This window comes from Primulina eburnea, chromosome 10 (genome assembly GCF_022965805.1).
Source record: "Primulina eburnea isolate SZY01 chromosome 10, ASM2296580v1, whole genome shotgun sequence".
NCBI classification, from domain to species: Eukaryota; Viridiplantae; Streptophyta; class Magnoliopsida; order Lamiales; family Gesneriaceae; genus Primulina; species Primulina eburnea.
In genome coordinates, this window is record NC_133110.1 from 29,295,945 (window position 1) to 29,304,507 (window position 8,563).

Here is an 8,563-nt window from a genome sequence, read left to right on the forward strand (position 1 = left end):
CGTCATCGCCGTCGCCGGATTCTGGCCAACTTTCCGGCCAACATGCCAAAAATTATTTTTTTTTTATAACAAATGGGGGTTTCGGGCAGCCCAAGCTGCCCGAAATGGGCAGCAACTTGCTGCCCAAAAACCGCCCCAAACCCGGCCTTGAATCGTTGCAAAACTTTGTTCTCATGCGGTTAGAAATCAATCTCAACATAATATCTTGTAGTTGCTACACAAAATCGTAACCTTAGCTCTGATACCACTTGAAAGGAGATCGGTTACGGTGACTGAAAGCGCAACGGAAGTTTAAAATTTAAAATTTTTCAGCAAAAACTTCGGCCACCATCAAGGTGTGTAGCAAATACAAAGAAAAACACATAATGTCATACATAGAATGTTTTAGAAATTTTTACCTATCAACCTCTTGAGGTTGATGATGGCTCCAACTTTGTTGTTGAACAACAAAGCTCTTGTATGGCAAGAAAGATCTACAAGCTTCCTCCTTACTCCAAAATTAGGCCCACCACCAACTAGGTAAATCCCCTCTTAATTTGCACTAGAAAATTAAGAGGATTTTTCAAAGAGAAGTGTAGTGTTTCCTCAACAAATTGAAGAACAAAGATTGAGAGAAAAATGGGAGAGAATGTGTGTGTATATTTCGGCCATCATGTGTTGGAAGGGAAGGAGAATGAATTAATTTTCTTGTCTTGGTGTTGCAAAAAGCAAAAGCCAAAAGGTTGCATGCCTTGCAATTTTTTATTCAAAAGTATTCTCCAACCTTTCACCTCCCAAGCATGTTTTGCATGTGGGCTTGTAACAACTTACAAGGGCCCATGGACTTTTATTTTAATTGTCTCAAACACATTAGAGCCCAATTAATCCTTACTTGATTTAATCAAGTCCACTAGTTAAATAATTATTTCCAATTGGGCTCTACAAGGCCCAATGTAATTTAATTAATTCAACACTTGAATTAATTTAATTATTTGGACTCTACTAGGTCCACTAGTGTTTAATTAATTCAACACTTGAATTAATTTAATTTAGTCCATAATAATGTCTATGAAAATCACAATTTTCAAATACATTATTCTCTTGGCCAAATTTTAATTTTGGAACACTTCCATAAATCAAAATTTACATTTCTCTCATAGAAGTCATACTTCTATTTTTCCTTTACGCTTATAAACTCATTTATAAGCCGTTCAACACATTGAACCATTTCCTCCTTTATAGAAGTCATACTTCTAATTTTCTTTACGCTTATAAACCCCTTTATAAGCCGTTCAACACATTGAACTATTTTACTTCTCAACGTGATCTAGAAAGCTAGCACTTGTGTGGCCCTCAATGGTTCATTGATACAACTAGACGTGGGTTCACATCTCCATGTGATTCGGACTAAACATGTCCTTATTCGAGCATACCCATCATATGAGCATCTCATATTCTTTCTACTATTTGTATATTCAAGGGCTTTATCTATGCAACTAGCATGGGTATACAGATAAAGATGTGCCAAAGTAATAATTTCAATTATTATTAAAATAAAGATTGCTTATACATAGAGTTTCATTGTGAACACTTGGCCAACACTTGGCTCGACGTGCACCTACTCTAACAGTTCTCTCTTGGACTCATCCATCGAGAACTGCTTCACGATGGTATCAATGTATGTGGACTGGGTGAGACCAAGCAATCTTCTTGATCTATCTCTATAGATCTGTATTCCCAATACAAAAGATGCTTCACCCAAGTCCTGCATCGAGAACTTACTCGCTAACCATATCTTAGTTGATTGCAACATTCCTACATCATTCCCAATTAGTAGAATGTCATCAACATACAGCACCAGGAATGTCACATCACTCCCACTGACCTTCTTATACACACATGGTCCTCAGGATTCTTAATAAAACCAAACTCTTTGATTGTACTTTCGAATCTAAGGTTCCAACTCCTAGATGCCTGCTTTAGACCATAAATAGATCTTTGAAGTTTGCATACCATATGCTCACTTCCGATAGATGTAAACCCTTCAGGTTGAGACATGTAAATCTCTTCCTTAATATCCCCATTAAGAAAGGTTGTCTTGACATCCATCTGCCATATCTCATAGTCATACCATACAGGTATGGCTAGAAAAATCCTTATGGACTTGAACATTGCAACGGGAGAAAATGTTTCCTCAAAGTAAACTCCTTGTCTATGAGTATATACTTTTGCCACCAATCGCGCCTTGAAGGTCAATACCTTACCATCCACCCCGAGTTTCCTCTTGTAAATCCATTTACACCCTATGGGAACAATTCCCTCAAGTGGATCCACGAGATTCCACACTTTGTTCGAATGCATGGAATTCATCTCAGATTCTATTGCTTCAAGCCACTTGGATGAATAGGCATCAGATAATGCTTTCTTGAAGGTCCTTGGATCACATCCATGGTTAGGCTCATCATGGTCCTCTTCAAGAAGAAGACCATACCTCATAGGTGGTCTCCAGACTCTCTCGAATCTTCTAGGAGCTTGTATCTCCTCTCTTGGCTCTTCGGGTGTGGGTTCTATAATTGTGGGTGTTTCTCGAACCTCTTCTAGTTCTATCATCTCCCCTTTTCTATCCAATAGAAATTCCTTTTCCGAAAAGATTGCATTCCTAGAAACAAACACCTTTGTTCTTTGGGATGATAGAAATAATATCCAACAAAATTCCTTGGATATCCCACAAAGTAACATAAAATGTATCGACTATCCAATTTATCTCCCACTACCTGCTTCACATAAGCAGGGCACCCCCATATTCTAAGATAAGAATATGTGGGTGGCTTACCCATCCATATCTCATATGGTGTCTTGTCAACTGCCTTTGAATGGACATTGTTCAACAACAGTGCCGCTGTCTCAAGCGCATATCCCGAAAAGGATGGCGGCAACTCCGTGAACCCCATCATAGACCGAACCATGTTCATCAAAGTCCGGTTACGACTCTCCGAAACACCATTCAACTACGGTGTAGCGGGCAGAGTCCACTGCGAGAGAATCTCATTCTCCCTAAGATACTCTTGGAACTCGGCACTCAAGTACTCACCACCTCGATCCGATCGAAGTGTCTTGATGTTTCGTCCCAACTATTTCTCTACTTTACTTCTGAATTCTTTGAACCTTTCAAAGGCTTCAGACTTGTATTCTATCAAATACACATACCCATACCTCGAAAAGTCATCGGTAAAGGTGATGAAGTAGGCATGTCCATGCTTAGTGGTGATGCTAAGCAGACCGCACACATCGGTATGGATCAAATCCAATAACCCTTTGGCTCGTTCCACATGGCCCTTAAAGGGAATTTTGGTCATCTTTCCTTTCAGACAGGATTCACAACTCGTGACATATCAAACATGCCTACTCCCACTAGCTTGTTCATCCTTCTTAGGGAAATATGTCCTAATCGAGCATGCCACAATTGTGCCGAATTTAGAGTATCTTGTTTTTGCTTGTTTGTTGTTGTTATAGCTTGGACATTGTTTAGTGGAATATCTTTCAATTTTAAGTTATAGAGATCGTTTTTCAAGTTTTCCAGTACCAATTAAACATTCATTCTTGTAAATGTTGCAAACACCTTTGCTAAAAAAATAAGAATATCCATCTTTATCTAGCATAGAAATGAAAACAATGTTTTTCACCAAATCAGGTACAAACAAAACATCTCTTAAAATTAACTTAAAATCATTGTTCAAAGGTAAGTAAACATCTACTATGGCTTTGGCAGCAACTATTGCTCCATTGCACATCCTCAAGAAGGTCTCACATTCCCTAAGCCTTCTACTTCTTCCCATCACCTGTAACTCATTACAGAGATGTGAGTCACAACCGTTATCAAATACCCAAGAAGTAGAGTTAATTGACTGTTTACTTCAATTTAGAACATACCGTTTCCAGAACTCTTCTGGGCAAGATATTCCCTGCAATTATGCCTCCAATCTCCAGGCTTCTTGCAGTGATGACATACATCAGTAGTCTTGCCAGCCTTCACTGGTATGGCTGCCACAACGGGACTCAGAGATTGCCTTTTCAAGGGCATGTTCTTCTTGGGACGCTGAAAAGAACGCTTCTTTCCCTTCCCAGGTGGACCAGTTTTCGTACCAGATGAACAACCCACATAAAGAACTGACTTCTCATCTTTCATAGAAGCCTGCATATAACACTTGGCTTTCAAGTCATGGTCACACCATTCCTTGTAAGTCTGCAATTCCTCAGGAGTGCAGTAAGTCGGAGCCTCAACAGGTACGACTTAGTTAAGGGTATACGCTACCCTTTCCGAATTCAAGACGATTTTCAGATTTCTTAGCCAATTGAGGTAATTAGGTCTGGTTAATAGGTGTTTGTCTAGTATTACAGATAGCAAATTGCGAATTGAAGACATTGTCAAAAAATATTGAAAAGTAAAACAGATAAATGTTAATGACTATTTTAAAATATTTAGTAAGATATGAAGTATGGACTTTTACTTCATAAATTTTTACTCCCACTGTTTTGACATCTTTCACTACCCTCTAGTGAAAACGGGAAACTCCTTTCCTCAGTAGGTATGCAAGGTCCAATTAGCGAATTATGATCCCGAATAATATCAGCCAATCACAATTTCTAAAAGGTAGTTTCCAATTGCATCACCATGCAACCTTCTACGTAAACTTTTGTCTCACGTTTGATTAGGACCCAAGAATATGACGTCGTTCATCTTTACGTGTCAAGCCTTACCCATCAATTTTGAACCTTAATGGACGGTCGCCATGAGTTCCCTCAATAATATGAGCCGAAATCATGGGAGTTCCACGTAGTTCACATCACCATGTCAATGGATGTCACAGCTTTCCAGCTCCCAGGACTCCCCCAATAATATGAGCCGAGCCCCGAGCACGGGTAGCGTTCATCATGCACCCATTGTCGATGGAAGATGTAACGCCCTAGATTCGATGACTGTCCTCACTGTATCAAGACGAATCTTTCCAGCGTGCTTATGTCCCCACTCACACGCACCCTGTGAAACTTCCCAGGAGGTCACCCATCCCAAAATTGCCCCAAGTCAAGCACGCTTAACTTTAGAGTTCTTATGTGATCAGCTACCGAAAAGAAGATGCACCTTCGTGATATGAGTAGTACCAATCAAATCTTTTAAGTCCTCTTCAACTGTACAGTCCATTACATTGAACAGTCTCGGAATCCCTCTCCTTCCGGTGTAAGAACGGTTCATTCATGTTCCCTCCACCTAGAAGCCTGCCAGGAGCCGCTCATTGTCCGTGCCACCTCATTGCACCGGCGATCACCCCCCACTCTCTTCGGCCCCGGGCCTCACATGCCCACCAGCTTCCGCTTGGTTCGTCCCCGAACCACACCGTACTCGGAGAGGTTGGCTCTGATACCACTGTAACGCCCCAGATTCGATTACTGTCCTCACTGTATCAAGACGAGTCTTTCCAGCGTGCTTATGTCCTCACTCACACGCACCCTGAGAAACTTCCCAGGAGGTCACCCATCCCAAAATTGTCCCAAGTCAAGCACGCTTAACTTTAGAGTTCTTGTGACACCTCTGACCCGTAACAATAAAAATACGCAGCGGAAATAAATTTTTCTTTAAAATATGGAAGGAGTTTCAAAATACATTTCTTTAAACATCTTTACAAAAATAACAATACATGATCATTTAAAATGACATAACAAAATACAAAACATCATTCCTATGATCATGCCAAAATCTTCCTTCCAACGATGTATGCATATGACCCCCAGTCCACAGTCAACGTCCCGGGCCACCACTCTGATCTGCATCACATGAAATAACTGAAATGAGAATAAATCTCAGCAAGTGGAACTCTTACATAACAATGATACATAGTATACTCTGTAATACATGACTTTGAAATCATAAATACCATCAACTCTGAAACATGAATACTGTAGCAATAACTGTAGCAATAACATAGCAATAGATAGCAATACGATGGTATTTCTCTTTACTCTGGTTGGATTGATATCAATAGTAACTCTGCTCTGGGGTGCTCATATCCCAAATCGATATAAACCGATAACTCTGAGGGATATAAGCCTATGGTCGTTGATCAACTAATTGCATGCAATTCTCTGGCTATATATTTATCAATCCAATAGAAACATTTAAACTCTCTCTGGCTTTAACAATCACTTTGAAACTCTATCTTTTCTCTTGTATTCCCTTTTGAACAATAATGAGACATAAAAGCCTCCAATATGCATAGCAATGGAATTAATACATAACAATGAATCAATTAAAGGGAATAACACATTAAAACCTTTGAAACACAATACATATAACATCATGTGAGCAAAGGGATGAAATTCCACTTACAAACCAATAGAACACCTCCAACTAAATTCTTGGTACACCACCTACAACAATAATCCATAAATAACACCAACATCAACTCAATATCCAAGATTACAAGCTAATTAATCCATAAATCCAACAAGAACAACAACCCAAGTCAACTCTTACCCAAAACCTTAAAAGAATCGCACCAAAAGCTTACCTTAGCTTCCTTATACCACGGAGAACCTCGATCTCAAGTCGAAAATCGAACTAGATCCAAGAATCAAAGGTAGGAAATGGATGAAATGGAAGAAAACCCTTGCTCCTTAGAGAGAAAAACGAAATTGAAGGGGAAAGAAGAAGAGAAATGAAGTCAAATCATCCAAAAAGTTACTTTAAATCTCGACCATACCTCCAAAAAGCAAGACCGCGGGTGCGGCATGCCTTCGACCAAACCAACATTTCCTGGACCACTAAGACCGCGGGTGCGCTCTGTTAAGGACCGCGGGTGCGCTCCTGCATCGGTCCTGCCACCGCGTACTCTGCGCACAGGTACTTCAAAGATCGCCTCAAAAACGCCTCTTCCCGTCCGAATTAGAAAAAGTGGTAAACTACAAAGTTGTAGCCCTATGTCTTATCCTGACTTCCTCCAAATTTCAGATCATTTGGAGGTCTGAGTAAAACGTTATGCTAAATCTCCCAACATGTGTCACTGGAGGAACGTCGAAACACACAACACACTTCGGGACACTTTTGGCTTACCTTCCACAATGATTTGAACAAAACTCAAAATAAGGAAGTTATAGCCTTATGTCTTATCTAACCACTCCAATTGGCCTCACCTCATTTGGATCAATATACCATTTATCATGAATTTAATCGTAACGCCGCTACAATAACACTGCACATCATCTATAACCAACCATACTATAAATCATAACTCGAAACTCTTAACATCCAAACTATACTTAAACTTACCCAAATAGCCAATAATCATACAAAATCTTAAACCATACCGTACACCGGGCTCGGCTATTACAATCAGTGCCAACAACCTGAGCAACCTGCCCTCTACCTTGATCTCTGCCCTGACCTGATCCTTGCAATCGGAGCAACTGCTGGATCTGCTCACTATGAGACTCTGTATTGATTACTGGCAACTTAACAAGGCTACGGTAAAGAACAAATACCCTTTGCCTCGTATAGATAATTTATTTGATCAGTTGCAGGGTTCTTCTGTCTATTCTAAGATCGATTTGAGATCGGGTTATCATCAGTTGAGAGTCAGAGATTCTGATATCTCGAAGACAACGTTCAGAACCAGGTATGGACATTATGAGTTTATTGTCATGCCGTTTGGTTTAACAAATGCTCCAGATGTGTTTATGGGTTTGATGAACCGTGTGTTTCAGAAATATCTCGATGATTTCGTGATTATTTTCATGATGATATTTTGATTTATTCGAAGAATATGATTGATCATACCGAGCATTTGCGAATTGTACTGAGAATTCTGAGGACTGAGAAACTGTATACAAAATTTTCAAAATGTGAATTCTGGTTGAGAAATGTTGTATTTCTAGGTCATATCATATCCGGAGATGGTATATCAGTTGATCCCAGTAAGGTTGGAGCCGTGATCAGTTGACCGAGACCGACATCTGTACCAGAGATTCGCAGTTTTATGGGTTTGGCAGGATATTACCGTCGATTTATTAAAGATTTCTCGATCATTGCTAAACCTATCACGTAGTTGACTCAGAAGAATGCACCATTTGTTTGGTCAGAGGAGTGTGAGACCAGTTTTATTGAGTTGAAGAAGAGATTGACCAGTGCTCGATCCTGACTATCCCATCAGGTACTGGTGACTTTGTTGTTTATTGCGATGTGTCTCATAGAGAATTGGGTTGTGTGTTGATGCAGCGGGAACATGTCATTGCCTATGCTTCGAGACAGTTGAAGCGACACGAGACTCGCTACCCAATTCATGATCTTGAATTGGCAGCCACTGTATTTGCATTAAAGATATGACGACATTACCTATACGGTGAGAAGTTTGAGATCTATTCTGATCATAAAAGTCTGAAATATCTATTTTCACAGTAAGAGCTGAATATAAGACAAAGAAGATGGCTTGATTTGCTAAAAGACTTTGATTGTGAAATCAAATACTATCCGGGGAAGTCTAATGCAGCAGCTGATGCACTGAGTTGTAAGGTATGTTCTTTGTACTTATCGACT